At 41.6% G+C, this 18,613-nt stretch overlaps 1 protein-coding gene across 1 annotated transcript in view; it reads right to left on the bottom strand.

The window, feature by feature from the left end:
* The window catches only part of RXFP4 (relaxin family peptide/INSL5 receptor 4), a 101,182-nt gene that overhangs the window by 11,082 nt on the left and 71,487 nt on the right, over nt 1–18,613 (bottom strand). The window lies entirely within an intron of this gene.

Here is an 18,613-nt window from a genome sequence, read left to right as displayed (position 1 = left end):
GAGACCCTGCCTCAAAATAAAAATAAAGGCCTGGGGTGTAGCTCAGGGGTTGAGTGACCCTGGGTTCTGTTTCCAGTACTGCAGGGAAAAGAAAACCCCAACCTAAAATTTAGCTAATAAAATACAGGAAGTGCAATTGAGATCTCAATAGGTGGATTTAATTGCAGATTCAATATAACCAAGCAGTCAATTATAAAAAACAGGTCAGAAGGACTATGAGAAGGAAACCAGGAGTTAAAGGAAGATAAAAATACAGAAGACATAAGAAGCAACATAAGTCAAGCGAACTTTTCTTTTTGTGTGCATGTGTATATTGCTGGGGATCAAACCCAGAAGGCTTCACACATGCTAGGCACTTGCCCCTTTACCATTGAGCTACACACCCAGCCCCTGAGCTAACAATTTTAATCTGTGTCATAGAAGATGAGAGAAAAGCGGAAAAAGCAATCTTTAGAGAAACAATAGCTGATACTTATCTAGAATGAAAGAAAACCATCAATTCACATATTCACGAAACCCAACGAATTAAAGTAAACCTGCCCTCTAAAAGTAGGCAAAAGACTGCTGGGCACGGTGGCGCATGCTAGGGATGGGAATGAATGAATGTAATCTTCCTTATTCCTAAATCACTAAACCATGTGCTTATGATACCTCCTAGTGACTGGGAAGCTAAGGTAGAAGGATTGTGAGTTCAAAGCCAGCTTCAGAAAAGCAAGGTGCTAAGCAACTCAGTGAGACCCTGTCTCTAAATAAAATATAAAATAGGGCTTGGGGTGTGGCTCAGTGGTCGAATGCCCCTGAGTTCAATCCCTGGTAACCCCCCAAAATAAATAAATTAATTAAATAGAAGTAGGTGAAAGAAAAAAATATTTTAAAGCAGCTAGAGAATAAAGACATTTTATTCTCAAAGGAGCAATAGACTATCATTCACATCTCAACAGCAAAGCTGAAAGTCAGAGAATAGAATGGCATTTTCCCTTTGGCCAAAGACTGTAACTGCCGCTCTAGAATATTATGTCCAGTGAAAATGTCTTTCAGCCAGGTGCAGTGGCACACACCTGTAATCCCAGTGACTCAAGAGGCTGAGGCAGGAGGATCACAAGTTAAAAGCCAGCCTCAACTTAGTTTGCTTATTTTTTATTTTTATTGTAATGCTAGGGATCAAACCCAGAGCCTAGGAGTGGCAAGCACTTTACCAATTCTACCACTGAGCTACATACATCACCAACCCTGGTAAGTTGTTTGTTTGTTTGTTTGTTTGTTTGTTTGTTTTGTACCAGCAAAAGCAAGGCACTAAGCAATTCAGCAAGACCCTGTTCCTAAATAAAATACAAAATAGGACTGGGGTTGTAGCTCAGTGGTTGAGCACCCCTGAGTTCAATACCTAATACCAAACAAAAACAAAAACAAAAAACAAAACAAAAAACAAAAGGAGACACTAAAGAATGTGTACTTTCAGGGCTGGGGAGATAGCTCAGTTGGTAGAGTGCTTGCCTTGCAAGCACAAGGCCCTGGATTCGATCCCCCGCACCAAAAAAAAAAAAAAAAAAAAAATATATATATATATATACACTTTACAATCATGTTGATAAAATTCTAAAACAGGCAAAATCAAGTTACTTTTTAAAAAATCTGTCGTCTATTCAGGTGAAAACCGCCTAAATTAGGCTACTCTTTTCAGGATGGTTGTCTAAAACGAGAAATGAAAAAGTAAAAAAAAAAAGCAAGGAAGTGATTACCATAAAGATTCACCAGAGTTGCTACCCCAACAGGGAGACAGTCATTTGTAATTAGAAAGGAGCATTCAATGGTGTTGAAAATGTTCTGTTTCCCGATTTGAGTTGTGGCAACCACAATTCCTTCAATTGAGCACTTATTTATTTATTTAAAAAAATTTTTTTTAGTTGTAGATGGACACAGTACCTTTATTTTTATTTATTTATCTTTCTGTGTGGTGCTGAGGATCCAACCCAGGGCCTTACACGTGCTAGGCAAGTGCTCTACCACTGAGCCACAACCCCAGCCCACATTTATTTATTTAATATTTACTTTTGAAATGATTTTGCAAAAATAGTACAGTTCTGCTACACTCTTCACCTATTTTTTCTTTCATAGTCAGAATACCATTATCCAAACTAATAAACATAGTGCAATAACATTAAATAAACTACAGACTTTATTAGGAATTTTTTACCATTTTGTTCATTAACTACTATTTCTATTCCAGGATTCAATTCAATACATCACATTGATTTAACTGTCATAACCCCTTAGTCTCTTTTAATACATCTTTCCTTGTTTTTGGAGTCTTAGTACTTTTGAAGAGTATTGGTCAGTTATTTTGTACAATACCCCTCAATTTGGGTTTATTTGATGTTTTCTTTCTTTTTTCTTTTTTTTGGTGGGGGAGAAAGGTACTGAGGACTGAACCAAGGGGTGCTTTACCACTGAGCTACATCCTCAGGCCCTTTAAAATTTTTTTTGAGACAGGGTCTCCCCAAATTGCTCAGGGTCTCACTAAATTGCTGGGGCTGGCCTCCACCTTTGCAATTCTCCTGCCGACTCAGCCTCCCGAGTCACTAGGATTACAAGTGTGCCCCACCATACTTGGTTTGGCTGGTATTTCCTTAGGTCTACATGGAGGTTGTATATTTTTGCCACTTTCTTGATACTTTTTGGCTAAAGAAATGATGTACCTTCTTACTATATCATATTAGGAGTACACAACATTTCTTATATTGGTAATGTTAACCAGATAACTTGGTTAAAAGAGTATGCTGTCAGGTTTCTCCCTATAAAATTATTATCTGTACCTTCATAATGAATAAATCTCCTGAGAGAGAAACTTTGAGACTTTGCAAATATCTTATTTCTCCTCCAAATTTTACCCACTAATCTCATCACCAATCTTGAGTCTTGCAGCAACAATTATGACTGGTTTTCTGTTTCCTTCATTTCTATTTCTTCTCTTTCTCCTCCTTCTTCAGTACTAGGAATTGAACCCAGGGGATCCTTTTTCACTGAGCTATAACCCCAGCCCTTTTTATTTTTAATTTTGAGACAGGGTCTCACTAAGTAGCTTAGGGCATCATTAAGTTGCTGAGGCTGTCCTCAAACTTGTAATCCTCCTGCCTCAGCCTCCCAAATAGCTGGGATTGCAAGTGTGCACCAGCAAATCGGGCTATTTCCCTCGTTCATCCTAGATTTGTTAGTTACAAATCTTCTGCAAGGAAGAAACATCATTTCTCCCCATTTGTATTTATTTTTATGCATTTTACTATATACAATTTTCAATTTATTTAAAGTTTATAAACATTAAACATACTGGGAAAGACAAAAAGTAATGATTATAAAAGTTGCTATTGAGGTTCCCTACCCAGAGTCCCTTTATGAGGCCATATACTACCCATTCCCTAGCTGCTGTAAGGTTGATTGCTGACAGCTCACAGATGACCCCTTCACTGGAGAGTTGTCCTCTGTCAATAGTGGGGTGGCCTTGCTGGAGAAGCTATGATCAAACCCCTCCCTTGGGCAGCCTCCAGCCAATGACTGACCGATGTGAGCTTACAAAAGGCCAACCTCTTTCCTCAAAAGTGTAACCCATGCCCCAGAGTGCCCTGGGATCAGGCTGAAGCAAGCTCTCACTGAGACAGCATCCTTGCTTATCTTTCTCTATCCTTCATCCTTCTCTCCCCTACTGAGGGCATTCTCTCAATAATTTACTTCTCAATAAGAAACTCCTTTTTGCTGGTTGCGATAGAAATCCATGGTGGTGACTCTGGAGGCTGAAAAGGAGGATGGCAAGTTCGAATCCAGCCTGAGCAACTTAAGATCCTGTCTCAGAATTTAAAAAATTAAAAAAAAAAAAAAAAATAAGAAGAGTTAGGAATGTAGCTCAGTGGTAGAGTGCCCCTGAGTTCAATCCTCAGAATAACAAAAATAAAAAAAAAACAAGCCAGATGCCCCCAGTGGCTCTGGAGGCTGAGGCAGGAGGATTGAGAGTTCAAAGCCAGCCTCAGCAACTTAGCAAAGCCCTAAGCAAAACCTTCATCTCAAGCTAGGCTTCCTAAGACAATTAAAAATCCTGAGGTGTAAGTGTCCTTCCAAATTATTAGTGAATATTTGGGGCAGAGCGGGAGTTGTGGAGATGGTGAAGGGCAGGGACCCATTTCTCCTTTATTCACACTAAGAAAGGAAAGGGAGATGGTAATAAAATTTTTGCTAGGGTCAACCACAATCTTAAAAATGGTTCCTAAGTTCCCTCTGGCCAAATAGTTTTTCTTTCGCTCTTATTGTTTGCTACAGTTAGAAGCTCAAAAACTTTGTTTTAGATCTTTGAGATACTAGGAAGAAAACGAGACTGCTGGAGTTGATAACCTGCAAAATTAGTCCTTGAAGCCTCCCCATGTAGTCACCTCAGGACTTTTCCTCTTCAGGTTGTTTTGCATTTTCTTGGCGTCCCAGGCAACTTAATGAGACCCTGACTCAAAAATGAAAAATAGAAAGGACTCGAGCACGGTGGCGCACATTGAGCTGCTCAGGAAGCTTGGCAGGAGGATCACAGATTCGAGGCCAGCCTCAGCAACTTAGTGAGACCCTGTCTAAAAAAAAATAAAAATAAAAATAAAAAAGGGTGGGGATGGAGTTCAGTACTAGAGCACTTGGCTAGAGTGTTTGAAATCCCAGGTTCCATCCTCAGCACCATAGTAAATAAATAAAAAGACTTGTCACACATTCTCAAGGTCTCACACACCCACACACTAGCTCCATGTCTTGGAGACAGTTCATTGAAAGTTAAACACAAGAAGCCGGTGCAGTGGTCCACGCCTGAAGCCCAGGGGCTTTGGAGGCTGAGTTCAAAGCCAGCCTCAGGGGAGACGGCTCAGTGGGTAGAGCGCCTGCCTCGCAAGCACAAGGCCCTGGGTTCGATCCCCGGCACCGCAAAAAAAAAAAAAAAAAAAAAAAGCCAGCCTCAGCAACTTAGCCAGGCCCTAAGCAACTCAGTGAGACCCTGTCTCAAAATAAAATATAAAAAAGGGCTGGGAATGTGGCTCAGTGGTTAAGTCCCCTACTGGGTTCAATCCCTGGTACCAAAAAGAGAGAGAGAGAGAGAGAGAAGGAAATATTCAGAAATAAAGGTTAGTGGGTGGGGGGAGCGAATACATACACACACCAAAATGTGTGGGTGTGTGTGTGTGTGTGAGTGTTATATATACATACATATACATATATATGTGTGTGTATATATATGTACATATATGTATCAAGAAAGATAAAATATCAAAAAGATAAAATATCAAGAAAAATAAAAACTGGGCTGGGGTTGTGGCTCAGTGGTAGAGCCCTTTCCTAGCATTTGTGAGGCACTGGGTTCAATTCTCAGCACCACATACAAATAAATAAAATAAAGGTCCATCAACAACTAAAAAAAATAGTTTTTTTAAAAAAGAAAGAAAGATAAAAACCACTGGATGCAGTGACCATGCCTGTAATCCCAGCAACTTGGGAGGCTGAGACAGGAGGATCACAAGTTCAAGGCACCTGGGTACCTTAGTGAGAACCTGTCTCAAAATAAAAAATAAAAAGATCTGGAAATGCAGCTCAGTGGTAAAGCATCCCTGAGTTCAATCCCCAGTACCAAAAAAAAAAAAAAAAAAAAAGATAAAATCCTGGAATCATCATAATCATACATGCCAATTACAAAAATAAACTTGGCTTTATTTATTGCACACTATTCTGGCTCCTGCCCAAGCCTTCCCTTGGAGTTCCTGGAAGAGCCACTTGGAGCCCTGGGTCATCACTCATTAGTAGAGCCTCTGACTGAGATGCCCTGCTTTCCTCGTGGACTTCTGTGTCCTATGGCAGCAGCTACGTAGGTATTGACAAAAAGTAGCCAAACTACAGCAGAACCACTGGGAGTCACTGGTAGAGGAGCTCAAGGTATTTTCCACGCTTGAGGGCTGCTTGGGTGTTGGTTGGGAGGTCTCTGAAACTGGACATTGCCTCTGTTTCAGCCTGGGGGATTGCAAAGTAGCAGGGAGCCCCTCAACCTCATCCTCCTCGTCTTCCTCTTTCACTTCATTCCTCCTCATCTGGAGGACAGCAAGCTTGTTTCGCTTTCGCCTCCTGCAGTGGTCAAGGCCAAGGTCTTCTTCCTTGGGGAATCCGAGAGCAAGGAATGAAGTGTGCTCTCCACGGACCCATCCCATTACCTATGGGACTTGGTGACTGAGGGATGGCAGTGAGGTAAAGAAGTGCTAAGATCAGAGGGCAAGCATGACCCACACCACCACCTGTATGTGAGTGCAGAACAGGCAGCACAGATAAAAAGAGTTTGTCCCTAAACTCACCAAATTATGTCATGTGCATGTAACAAATATGTAATGATGAATCCCACTATCACGTTCAATTATAATGCACAAATAAAAAATACTTCTTCGCACTTAAAAAAAAAAGATTGTGCCACCCCAGAAGAGACCCATAACCCCAGCGACTCAGGAGGCTGAGACAGGAGAATCGCAAGGTCCAGGCCAACCTGGGAAATTTAGACCCTATTTCAAAATAAAAAATAAAAAGGGCTGGGATGTAGCTCAGTGGTAGAGGGTCCCTGAGTTCCATACCCTACATGGCAAAAAAAAAAAAAAAAATTACTAAAGAGAAGCTACAAAGTAGTATCGTAGTATCTGCGAAGGATATGCAGGTATGTTCTGAATGCAGCAGGAAAGTTTTTTAGTTGTTTTTTGTTTTGAAAAAGATTCTAATATGAATACTCCGATTAACTAAAAAGTCATCTTGGAAGACAAATAATCACCCTCTAATTTATCTGTCCTACAAAACTTTCTTGTTCTTAGATATGTTTATTATCCAGATATACACCTAAGGCTGACATATGTATATTCTCATAAAACTATACATTCATGTTATACTCACAGTTTCATATGTCAGAGTTTACTGGATCATACGCTCTAAATATGTACAATGTACTGGGCATCAGAGCTGGATAACAAAAATCACGATTAGCATTTAAACTCTCTAAGTGAGCGAACGACAAGAAGTTCATGTGTCACTTGTTGAAAGGATACCATGGAGGACTAATAAAATGGAGTCCTAACTGGAAGGCAGTTCTCTGTGTGCAGTTTTTGTTTGTTTTGTTTTTTCTTTGTTTTGGTGATGATCATTGAACCCAGGAGAGCTCTACCACTGAGCTACATCCTCAGTCCTTTTTATTTTAATTTTTTTTGATATCAGGAATTGAACCCAGAGGCCCTTAACCACTGAGCTACATACCCAGCCCTTTTTATTTATTTATTTTTTTGACACAGGGTCTCACCAAGTTACTTAGGGTCTCCCCAAGTTACTTAGGGTCTCCATGAATTGCTGAGGCTGAGTTATGAACTTATTTATGATCCTCCTGCCTCAGCCTCCCGAGCTGCTGGGATTACAGGTGTACGTCACTACATCTGCTCTGTGTACACATGCTTGAGTCAGATAAACTAAGCTCAGATTTTAACAACTGTGATTTCTACTTGTGTGCTTTTGGGAGAGTTAATTAACCTGCCTGTGCCTTAGTTTATTCATCTGAAAAATGGGAGTAATAATAGTACCTACCTTCCAGGGTTGTTATGAGATTTAAATGAGATATAAATTCTTCAAAGTGGCATGTGACCCCTGTGTTAAATCCTCAGTAGCAAAATTAAAATGTCATGTAATAAGTACTCAATAAATATAAACTATGATTTCTATTACCGTTAGTATTTTTTTCTGGAAGGGATCAAGTTGAGCCATGTTTAGTAAAGATGTGAATTGGAAATATGTAGGGCAGATACAGAAAATTGCCATAGATCGTCTTATTGGAGGGGACGTCAGTGGCTAAAATACCCAGCTGGTGACAGAGGGGTACAAAACCTAAAGGAGGCAGGACAGGGGGTGGGACACTCACGTTGGACAACTCCTGGCTCCCTTGGTAGCCTAATTCATCAGTGAAGCTGCAGATGGATGTCAAGGACATAGAGAAGTTGTTTAAGGAGGAAGGTTCTAACTGTGAAGCCCCCCAAGCTTCTTTGGTCTCCTAGAGGAGAGAAGGACAGGTCAGGTTTTTTTGTTTTGTATTTTTGTGCTGGGGATTGAACCCAGGGATGCTTAACCACCGAGTCATATCCCCAGCCTCCCCACCTTTTTAAATTTAGAGACAGAGTCTCACTGAGTTGCTTAGAGCCTCGCTAAGTTGCTGAGGCTGGCTTTGAACTCACGATCCCCCTGCCTCGGCCTCCTGAACTGCTAGGATTACAGGTGTGCACCACTGCACCCTGCAGGACAGATTGGATCTGAGAGGAGCAGCCCACATGAAGCGGAACTTCAGGATCACCTTGCCCTGATCCCTGGCTTGTGCCATAGCCTGCCCTCTTACACTGAAAGTTGGTGAAGAGCCATTCTCTTTCTTCTGCATTTCTATAAGGCTCTATGATCATTAATGCCATGGGACACTGGTGTGTCTCCTTCCTCCTTCACCACACACACAATACTTCAGTCTCCATGTCCTCACAAAAGTGGTTGTTATAGCAACAGGAGGGTGGGGTCCCAGGCCCATGGGTTCAAAGGAGTGCTCCTCTGTAGGATGTGAGAGGACACAGTCACACACACACATAAACACACCTCCTTAACTTTCTGCAAGAAGAGGCTGGGCCTGCTCAACATCCTCTCTCTACTCCTCACAAGGGAGAACAGAAGTCTCTAGCTAAATTCTGAAAACAGATGGGTACATTTGCTTATGACTGTAATCCTAGGGACTCGGGAGGCTGAGGCAGGAGGATCACAAGTTTGAGGCAGCCTTAGCAACTTAGACCCTATCTCAAAATAAAAAAATGAATAAGGTGAGGATGTAACTTGGTGGTAGGGTGCTTGCTTAGCATGCACAAGTCTTGGTTTCAATCCACAGCATGGTATGTGCAAATGGTTTAGATATGAGGTGTCCCCCCAAAGCTCATGGGTGAGAAAATTCAAGAGTGATCAGAGATGAAGGAGGAGTAGGTCACTGGGGAATTGCCTTTGGGGTTTCTATTTTGTCACTGGTGAGTGGAGTGCTCTCTTTCTGCTTCCTGGTTGTCACGTCCTGAGCTGCTTTTCTCTGCCATGCTGTTCTGGCATGATGTTCTGCTTCACCGCAAACCAAGCCTTGGAGTTAGCCAACCATGGACTGAACCTCTGAAACTGTGAGCCAAAAGAAACTTCTGCTCCTCTAAGATTTTTCTTGTCAAGTATTTTGGTCACAGCAATGCAAAGCTGACCGAAACTACATACACACACACACACACACACACACACACACACACACACACAAATACACGCACACTCACAATACACACACACACATGATGCACACACATTTTTTATATATATAAAATTTTTTGGTGCTGGGGATTAAACCCAGAGCCTCAAACATGCTAGGCAAGCGCTGAGCAACCACTGAGCTACATCCCCAGACGTATATAATTTTTTGAACTGTCTATTATGTGGGGGCATTTATTGACCACCTACTGTGTGGTAGGCAATGCTTTGGCTCAATAATCTGGCATTTTCCAAACTCTTCATTTCCAGTCAAACCTGCTTTGCATGGTCAGCCACAGAGCTTTTCTTCTTCCACAGCTCAGTTCTGGTCAGGGACTATGTATGGAAAAGTCACTCAACAAACACAAGATGTGACCTTTCCCTCCATGTGTTCACAATCCATTAAGGGGACAGACTTGGGACAAGTCATCTTACTACGAGGTGGCTGCAGGGGCAGTGGAGCTCACCAAAACAGCCAGTTATCCTCTGTTGTCGGGAAGGATGGCAGGACAGCCATAGTTAACTGTTGAAAATGTCTGCAGGATGGTGTGTGAGATATGCATGACTTCCGAGGTGAAAGCTGGGTGTGGTGGGGCACACCTGTAAGCCCAGTGGCTCGGGAGGCTGAAGCAGGAGGATGGAAAGTTCAAAGCCAGCCTCAGCAATTTAGCAAGGCGGGAAGCAACTTAGAGAGACCCTGTCTCAAAATTTAAAAAATAAAATAAAAAGGGCTGAGAGTAGCTTAGTGGTAAAGTGTCCCTGGGTTCAATCTCTAGTACTGAAAAATAGGGAAAAAAAATGTGGGGGGTTTTTAGTGATTGTTCATTGTTTAGTGACTTTTAGTGATTTAGTGATTGTTCATTGGTCATTGTTCCATGTCCTGTATCTCAGACCCTGAGCTCTCCCAATGACAGAAAAGTATGTTCCAGAAGAAAAGCAAAGAGAAGACTTTCTGTGTAGCAAAACCCTGGGCTTTTGGATCTCAGAAGCCAAAAGCCAGAACCATGTCACTATATATTAAAATTGTGCTGTTCAATACGCTGGCCTCATATGGTTATTCAAAATTAAGCCAAAACAAGTTAAAATGAAATAAAATTATAATTTCAGTTCCTCAGTCTGACCAGTCACATTTCAAGCTCACAGGGTAGAGCATCCCTGGGTTCCATCCCCAGTTCTACCAAAAAGAGAGTGAGAGAGCAGGGCTGGCGCACACCTGTAATCCCAGCAGCTCAGGAGGCCGAAACAGGAGGATGGTGAGTCCAGAGCCAGCCTCAGCATCGTGAGGCACTAAGCAACTCAGTGAGACCCTGTCTCTAAATAAAATATAAAATAGAGCTGGGGATGTGGTTGAGTGAACTCAGTGGTTGAGTGCCCTTGAGTTCAATCCCTTGTACCAACAAAACAAAAATGTGTGTGTGTGTGAGAGAGAGAGAGAGAGAGAGAGAGAGAGAGAGAGAGAGAGAGAAAGAGAGAGAGAGATAGACAGAGAGAGGGAGAGAGGCAGGGAGTTTTTGGTCCATAGCAGCCTTGTTTACTGTTATTTGCCTCAGTGTCCAGAACAGTGTCTGGTACATGAGAAGATACTCTGTAAACTTTAATTGGACTAATACTGGAGAAGTTAGAGCCAGTTTCCATCACATGAACTTATTCACCCAGCTGATTTCAGATGGATAGAGTTTATCCAAATTAGGGAGGAAGGAAAGAAAGAGGCAAAAATGGGGGTGAGGGGGGAAATCCAAATAGTTTGGTGAATTCAAGAGCAAGTGGAGTCTTGTGCTTGCTCCCAAAGAGGCAATGAACTTCCCCTACACCATCAAGAGTGCTGGGGCCGGGTTGGGGATATAGCTCAGTTGGTAGAGTGCTTGCCTTGCTAAGCACAAGGCCCTGTGTTCAAATCCCCAGCACGGCAAAAAAAGTGCTGGGGCCAAAGAGTAGATAAAACTAGAGTGTGCCCAGGAGGGGGTCAGAGATACCCTTTAAGAGTTCTGCTCACCCCAGGTCCCTTCCTGGCTTGTGGAATTGAAGAATGACTTTGATTAGCAAGGAAGAGGTAAAGGATCTTAGAGAGCTACCATGGAGTTTCCCATGGCTCCAGAGAGGCATGAATAAGTAGGGCTGAGGGATGGGTGTAAGCTCAGTAGACAGGCCGAGAGGGGAAACCTGTCAATTCAGAGCCAGAGAGTTCTGGTTCTCTCACACACAGGATGGGTGTGTTTTGGGATACCAGCAAGGAAAGATACTGATGACTAAGTCCCAAATCCCCTCTCCTCATGCCTTTGGCACATCAGAAGCCCCCTAAACTGACAGGCAATCCTCAAAATGAATGACGCGTCCCTGTATTAACTGAAATTAAGTTCTTGCTACCTGATAGAAAAATGAGTAGAAGCAACAACTCGATGTAATCATAGTGAAAACAAGGAAGGTAACATTTGGGGGCATCTGTATTTGCAACCTGACAATTGTATCCACTACATCAGAATTTTTTTTTTTCAATAAGAATATAGGCATGTGTTATTTGTGCAAATTAGAAATGAATTTATTTATTGTATATATCCACTTATCTGAGGTGGAATCCACTATCTAGAGTAGTCAAATTCAGAGACAGAGAGTAGAATGATGGCTGTCAGGACTGGGAGAGGGGTTGATGGGAGTTATTTAATGGGTACAGAGTTTCAGTTTGAGAAAATGAGAATGTTCTGGAGATGGGTGGTGGTGATGGTTGCACAACAATGTGAATGTACTTAATGTCACTGAAGTGTACACTTCAAAATGGTTAAAATGGTAAATGTACTTATTTATTTATTTGGTACCAGGGATTGATCTGAGGGGTGCTTAACCACCGAGCCACATCCCCAGCCTTTTTTTATATTTTATTTAGAGACAGGGTCTCACTAAGTTGTTTAGGGTCTCCCTAATTACTGAGGCTGGCCTGGAACTTGAGATCCTCCTGACTCAGCCTCCTGAGCGGCTGGGATTACAGGCACACTCTACCATGCCCGGTTAAAATGGTAAATTTAATATGTTTATTTTACATTTGAAGTAAAAGAGGGAAAAAATGTTGTAATATTACTTTAACAAGTCTGATTCTGGGAGGGTTTTTAGTTACCGAGAATTGAGCCCAAGGATGCTTAACTATTGAGTCACATCTCCAGCCCTTTATTTTTTATTTTGAGACAGGGTCTCAGTAAGTTGCTTAGGGTCTCGCTAATTGCTGAGGCTGGGCTGAAATTTGCAATTCTCCTGACTCGGCCTCCTGATCGCTGGGATTACAAGTGTGCACCCAGTTTGGGTGTTTGTTGAAAAGTGGCGTGGTTTCTATTTGATTCATTACAGAGGGTCCTTCCAGCTAGCTTATGCCCATCTAAGGGCCCTAGATTTGGAGCAAGACTTTATCGCTGGGTGCCCGCCCAGCCACCAGCCAAGCAGCATCTTGGCTCTTCCTTCTCAAATTAAGTACACACTATCCTGTTTTGCACTCTTGTTGCAAATCTCAAAAGAGACATCAGTGGGCTACTGAAGCTCTCTCTCACACATCAAGAAATGGAGCATGAAACCAGGTATGATAGCACACACCTGTAATCCCAGTGATTCAAGAGACTGAGGCAGGAGGATCACAAGTTGGAGGCCAGACTCAACAACTTAGCGAGACTGTGTCTCAAAATAGAAATAAAAAGGACTGGGATACAGCTCAGTGGTAGAGTGCTTCTAGCTACATCCCCAGCACTACAAAAGAGAAAGAAAAGAAATAAAAATAAAAATAAAAACAATAAAAACACAGAAGAAAGAAAGAAAGATCGATCATGTGGTATGGCACTTTTTTTTTTTTTTTAAGAAAGAAAGATGAGGGGAGGAGAGGAGAGGAGAGGAAGTGGTATGAAATTTGGGACATCATCCTTGCACTGGCTCTGCACATCTCTGTTCCTTGCACATAGTGTTCTGCACATTCAACAAAGTTCTCCTCAATCTCTTGGTTTGGGGGGTCTCCTTGAAGATGGCAGGAAGCAGTTATAGTCCTTTGGAAGAATTTCAACAGAAATATTGCCTTAGCAATTGGCCCTCAAAATCTCTTCTCTAGTCAAAAAAGGATTCCAGAGGGAGATTGTAAACAGATTATTGTCTTTCCCATCATACTTTATCTGAGACTCTCCGAACCACAGTGGGTTATGTCACGGTACCAAGGGTGAAACTGTTATCACCTTATTTTCCCAGTCTCTACTGGTTCTAGAAAGAGAAAGAAAAAAAAAAAATCCATACTAATTCCAAGGTTTTTCTTTTTTCCCCTGTGGTGCTGGGGATTGAACTCAGGGCCTTATGTTTCCTGGGTCAAGTACTCTACCAACTGAGCTATATACCCAGCCCGTGGATTTTTTTTTCTTTTTGTAGCACTAGAAATGGAACCCAGGTACAGTCTACCACTGAGCTACACCCCCAGCCCTTCTAAGTTGAGGAGACTGGCCTCAAATTTGCAATTCTCCTGCCTCAATCTCCCTAGTCACTGGGGTTACAGGTGTGCACCATTGCACCCAACTGCTAATCGCATTTTTAGAGAACGTTATATTCAAAATGCAGAACTCCTGCTCATCAAAAAGACACAATTAAGTGCAGCACAAGGGCTGGGGTGGTGGCTCAGTGGTAGAGTGCTTGCCTAGCATGTGTGAGGCACTGGGTTTGATTCTCAGTATCACATATAAATAAATAAAGCAAAGATCCATTAACAACTAAAAAAAAGATGATGAGCAGTGCACAGTGGCTCACACTTGTAACCCCAGTCACTGGGGAAGCTGAGGCAGGAGCATTGAAAGTTCAAGACTAGCCTCAGTAATGTAGTGAGACCCTGTCTCAAAAGTTTTAAAAGTGGGGCTGGACATCAATGTTCATAGTGGCTCAATTCACAATAGCCAGACTATGGAACCAACCTAGATGCCCTTCAATTGATGAATGAATAAAGAAACTGTGGTATATATATATATATATATATATATATATATATATATATATACATACATACATACACACACAATGGAATATTACTCAACTATACAGAATAATAAAATTATGGCATTTGAAGGCAAATGGATGAAATTGGAGAATATCTATCATGCTAAGTGAGATAAGCCAATCTCAAAAATCCAAAAGAGGAATGATCTCACTGATAAGCGGATGATGACGCTTAATGGGGGGTGGGAGGGGGGCAAGAATGGAGGAAGGAGGGACTGTATAGAGGAAAAAGAGAGGTGGGGGGGGGGGGAAAAAAATAACGGTATGAATCAAACATCATTACTCTATGTAAATATATGAATATGCAAATGGTATGCTGTTACTCCAGGTACAAACTGAAACAACATGTATCCCATTTGTTTACAATAAAAATAAATTTAAAAAAACAGTGGGGCTAGGATTGTGGCTCAGAGTACTTGCCTAGCATGTGTGAGGCACTGGGTTCAATTCTCAGCACTGCATACAAATAAATAAAAGGTTCATCAACAACTAATTAAAAAATATTTTTAAAAAATTTAAAAAGCGGGGGTTGGGCTTATGGCTCAGTGGTAGAGCGCTTGCCAGCATGTATGAGGTTCAATTCTCAGCACCGCAGGCAAATAAATAACATCAACATCAACAGCTAATAAAAACAATTTTTTAAAAATTTGAAAAGCAAAATGGGCTTGGGATGCAGTTCAGTGGGAGAGCGTCCCTGGTTTTATCCCTATGAGAAGGAGGAGGAGGAGAAAGAAGGAAAAAACAAACCTCAGATAGGGAAATCACAGGCTAACCTCCGTCAGCACCTAGGATAGTGTCAAGACATCTGTTTATCTCTCTTCCCCAGCAGATTAGAAACTTCCAAGTGGTATGTCTAATACCTATTTGTTTACTCAGAAAACAGCACAGGGCCTTTGATAGTATGTGGTTGATGAATATTTTTTAAAAAATATCAATAGCTTGCACTAACCAAAAGTCTAAAGCTGGTCTTGGTGGTGCACACCTGCAATTCCAGCAACTCTGGAGTCTGAGGCAGGAGGATCACAAGTTCAAGGCCAACCTGAACAATACAGTGAGACCCCGTCTTAAAAAAAAAAAAAAAAGCTGGGGATGTGGCTCAGTGAGAGAACACCCCTAGATTCAATCCCCCCAACCAAAACAAAATAAAAAAGTGAGAAAGTAGGCAAGAGGGAAAGTGGTCTGTTTGACTAGAGGGAAACAGGGATCACAGTGAAGGGTCTCAACCACCAGACAAAGGAATGGATTTAAGTCTACTGACAACAGGAAGTCACCGAATTGTTGCCACTATTGTTATTTTGTGAGTAGTGCTTAACATATCATTTACCTCTCCATTCCCTATTGGGGATTGAACCCACTAAACCACATCCTCGGCCCTTTTTATTTTTTATTTTGAGGCAGGGTCTCACTAAATCGCCCAGGCTGGCCTTGAACTTGTACTCTCCTGCTTTTGCCTCCAGAGATGCTATTGCACATGTGCACTACCAGACCCAGCTTTAGACTTTTGGTTTAGTGCAAGCTATTGATATTTTTTAAAAATCTTTTTGTTTCTAGGATTATGGGCATGTAATGACCAGCTGGCCTTTTCATTACAGTCACAAATGACTATATCTCATTCCCATTGCTAGGTTCTGAATTCTCTGAGGGCAGATACCATATTCTGTCTTTGTAGCTCTCACAGTGATGATCACAGTGCTTGACACATATCTCAAAAAAATGAATGCTCCACTGAGGATATAGCTCACTTTGTAGAGTGCTTGCCTAGCATGTGCAAAGGGCCAGGGTTCGTATCCCCAGCACCACCAAAAAAAAAAGAATGAATGCTCCAGCCTGATGGTCTAGCTCAGTGGTAAAGTGGGTACTTAGCATGTAAAGGGTCCTATCTGTGTTCAACCCCTAGCACCAGAAAAAACAATGTATGTTAAATGTTCCAACAAACATTTGACTCAGGAATGAACAAGTGATTCAATGTATGGGGAAGAGGTAGCAGAAGGGTCAGTGTGTAAGTGGTCAAAGCAAGGATGAAGTTTTTTGTTGTGTTGTTTTGTTTTGTGGTAGTAGGGACTGAATTCAAGGCACTCTTCCATTGAGCAACATCCCTAAGCTTCTTTATTTACCTGTATCTTTTTATTTTGAGACAGGGCCTCACTAAGTTGCTTAGGGCCTCTGTAAATTGCTGGGGATTTACAGCAATTTAAATTTGGCAATCCCTCTGCCTCAGTCTCCTGAGTCACTAGAATTAAAGGCTTGTACCACCATGACTGGATAAAATGTTTCTCTTCTGAATTCATAAGAGGCTATTTTGTAGGGTATCTGGATAGTAAACTGAAGATATATTCCTTCTGGGTAAAATTTAATCTGGGAAACAAGAACACCCTCACTTCACAATTTTCTAATCCTAGAGAAATTGATATGAGAAGGCAATCTTTGGAAAGAAATAAAAATTCCTCCAATCAGCAGGCATTTCTTGAGAGCTCCTATGTGCTCAGCCTTACTGTAGGGTCTTTGGATAAATTGTGTACTAGAGAAATAGGAGCTAATCTTTAGGATATTTAAATTTTTTGTTGTTGTTGTAGATGGACACAATACCTTTATTTATTTTTTATGTGGTACTTAGGAATGAACCCAGCAACTCACATGTGCTAGGTGAGCTACAACCCCAGAAGGATACATTTTTAATACTAGAAATGAGCCAGGCACAGTTGCACATGCCTGTAATCCTAGCAGCTCAGGAGGCTGAGGCAGGAGGATCACCCGTTCGAAGCCAGCCTCAGCAACTTAGTGAGGCCCTGAGCAACTTAGTGAGACCCTGTCTCAAAATAAAATTTAAAAGATGTCTGGGGATGTGACTCAGTGGTTAAGTGGCCCTGGGTTCAATTCTCCAGTACCAATAAAACAAAGCAAAACTAGGAACAATTAGAAGACAACATTAAACTGTGGTGTTATAGAAGTTTAATCAAAGTCAAGGAAGGCTCCTAGAGGGGATGAGAATGTAACAGGGTCCTGAAAGAAGAGCTGGATTTGGACGGGAAAGAGGGACAGTAAGGCATTTCAGACAAGTCACACACAAAGGTGTGAAGTCAGACCATTAGAAGTTGTGTGGAAGATGGACAACCTGCCATCAGGGATCTCCCATCTGGGAGATGGGGAATGGGAAGACAAATATTCAAACAAATACAGGTGATGTGCACTATTCCCACAAGAATGTAAGCCCTCAGAAAGTAGAACCCGTATCTGTCTCATACATTACTCTATTCTCCACTACCTAGAGCAAAGTCAGGCACAAAGTAGGTGATTAATAAATGTGTATTGAATGCAGTATTGCTACAATGGAGACACAGAGTGATATTAATTCTGATAGTTACCGTTTATCGAGTGCATATTATTTGCAAGGCACTGTACTAAGAATTTTTGCTTGTTTTTAGAGACAGGGTCCCACCATGTTGCCAGGTTGGCCTCAAATTCCTGGGCTCAAGTGATCCTCCTACCTTAGGCTCCCAAGTAGCTAGGATTATTCTTCACTCAACCCAGAGTTTTATATACGGGATCTTAGTTGATCCTCTGACCTTTTGAAAGTACTGTAATTTTCTCATTTTACAGACTTGGGAACCAAGGTGTTATGTAAGTAACATTTGTTTCAAGGTTAGTTACCCAGTAAGTGACAGAATTGGGACTTGAATTCATCGCTGCCTAACTTCACTATCCATTCCCCAAACCTGGGGTCTACTTTCAAAAATGCAATTTGGAGAAGTTTGCTGTGAACTGATTGAAAAGCACAAGAAAAGACATAAGACAGGAAGACCACTTAAGTAAAACCAGCATAGAGTAATGAGCACGAATTAAAGTAGTTGTAGTGGGAATGGAGAAAAAAAAGGACTATTTTTTTGACACTTCAAAGGGCTTCTAAATAAAGCTCAGGGTTTGGTGACTTGCTAGATGTAGCATGATGACTAATTTCCTCACCTGGTAATAGGAAGAATGCTAATAGGAATAGCTTTCTGTAATTCTTAGTTTGACAGTACATAGAATAGATGATCCAAATCTCTAGGTTTGCTATTTTCTAAAAGCCCCTAATCAGGTGCTGGTCACAAACAGTAGTAATAAACTAGCTTGAAAAGCCACACTGAAAAGGACAGAGTAAAAGCGTGAGGCCGAGTGAGATTGCGCACACCTGTAATCCCATCCACTCTGGAGGCTGAGGCAGGAGGATCACAAGTTTGAGGCCAGTATGAGAAAGTTAGCAAGACCCTGTCTTAAAATATAAAATGAAAAGGACTGGCGATATAGTTCAGTG

Source organism: Sciurus vulgaris (genome assembly GCF_902686455.1).
Source record: "Sciurus vulgaris genome assembly, chromosome: 1".
NCBI classification, from domain to species: Eukaryota; Metazoa; Chordata; class Mammalia; order Rodentia; family Sciuridae; genus Sciurus; species Sciurus vulgaris.
Note: the sequence above shows the minus strand (reverse complement) of the source record. Positions and strands in the feature narration are given on the sequence as shown.